Source organism: Myotis lucifugus, unplaced genomic scaffold (genome assembly GCF_000147115.1).
Source record: "Myotis lucifugus unplaced genomic scaffold, Myoluc2.0 scaffold_102, whole genome shotgun sequence".
NCBI lineage: Eukaryota > Metazoa > Chordata > Mammalia > Chiroptera > Vespertilionidae > Myotis > Myotis lucifugus.
Window position 1 is genome coordinate 3859588 of NW_005871150.1, and position 919 is coordinate 3860506.

The 919-nt window shown below is 65.6% G+C and overlaps 2 protein-coding genes across 9 annotated transcripts in view; one reads left to right on the top strand and one right to left on the bottom strand.

Annotated features, from left to right (window-relative positions):
• PRIMPOL (primase and DNA directed polymerase) overlaps positions 1–581 on the bottom strand; it is a 37991-nt gene extending 37410 nt beyond the window's left edge. For 3 of the 5 annotated variants that reach the window (XM_023757194.1, XM_023757193.1, XM_023757192.1), the window contains exon 1: positions 482–581. The gene's annotated coding sequence lies outside the window, so the exon portion shown is untranslated. The remainder of the gene's footprint in view (positions 1–481) is intronic. The other 2 variants (XM_023757190.1, XM_023757189.1) reach the window with 1 other exon arrangement.
• Positions 582–765: 184 nt separating this feature from the next.
• Positions 766–919, top strand: part of CASP3 (caspase 3) — a 15070-nt gene continuing 14916 nt past the window's right edge. For 3 of the 4 annotated variants that reach the window (XM_023757199.1, XM_023757200.1, XM_014459112.2), the window contains exon 1: positions 766–894. The gene's annotated coding sequence lies outside the window, so the exon portion shown is untranslated. The remainder of the gene's footprint in view (positions 895–919) is intronic. The other variant, XM_006092686.3, reaches the window with a different exon arrangement.

The following is a 919-nucleotide window of genomic DNA, read 5'->3' on the forward strand; positions in this document are numbered from 1 at the left end:
GAGCAAATGAGAAAAGCACCCCGTCACTCGATTTTATAGAGTTTAAATAAGACATTGTCTGTCAGTGTAGGAGCTCCACACAAGCGCTTCGCATGTGGAGCCACGTAAGAACCACCAAGAGTCATGCGCAGATCACAGATCCGACTTGAGCAAGAATGGCAGTAACAGTCCGGCCCCGCGTGATATTCACGCGGGAGCATTTGCTTGTCAGAATATCACTAACCCCTTGAATTTGCATTCTGGACTTGGTTGTCCAATGCGCTGGTACACTCTTCAGGAAAACAATTCCGAGTTTGCATCCAGGTCTGGAACGCCTAGACCCGAACGTGGCGGGAAACCAGCGGGGGCGGGGCAGAGGACGCCAGGGCGGGTCGGGGCCCGCTCCCTTCCTCCCGGAGTTCAGACCGGGCGTCAGGCCCGCCTTGCTCCCCTTCCCTCTGCCCCGGGGGCCCGACGCGGCCATCAGGTCACCCCCCTTTACCTCCAGAAACCCGCTTCCTGGGCGGAAGGCCCTGCCTCCACGGCGGCCGGCGCAACCCAGGGAGGCCCGATTGCGGTCTTCAAATTGCGCGCGGGGGGATCGCATCCGGGGACAAGGAAGGCGGGGGGGCCGCGCCGAGCCTTATGAGAAGCGGGCGGGGGGCGGGGGCGCGCCGCGGGCCTATTGAGAGCGGGCGGGGGGCGGGGCCCTGTGAAGAGCGGCGGGGCCCGAGGGGGCGGGGCCACGGGCTCAAGGGGCGGGCCCAGCTCGGTATCTGGACGCGGGCCTCTTGCTGCGTAATCCGAGCGGAGACGGAGCCGAGAGGCGTCTCTGCGGAGGCCGGGGCTGTGCCGAGGCTGGAGCTGTGCAGAGCCTGCGCGGAGGCTGTGCGGCGCTGTGCAGCGGGCTGTGCGGTGAGTTCCGCCCTCGCCCTGCTCC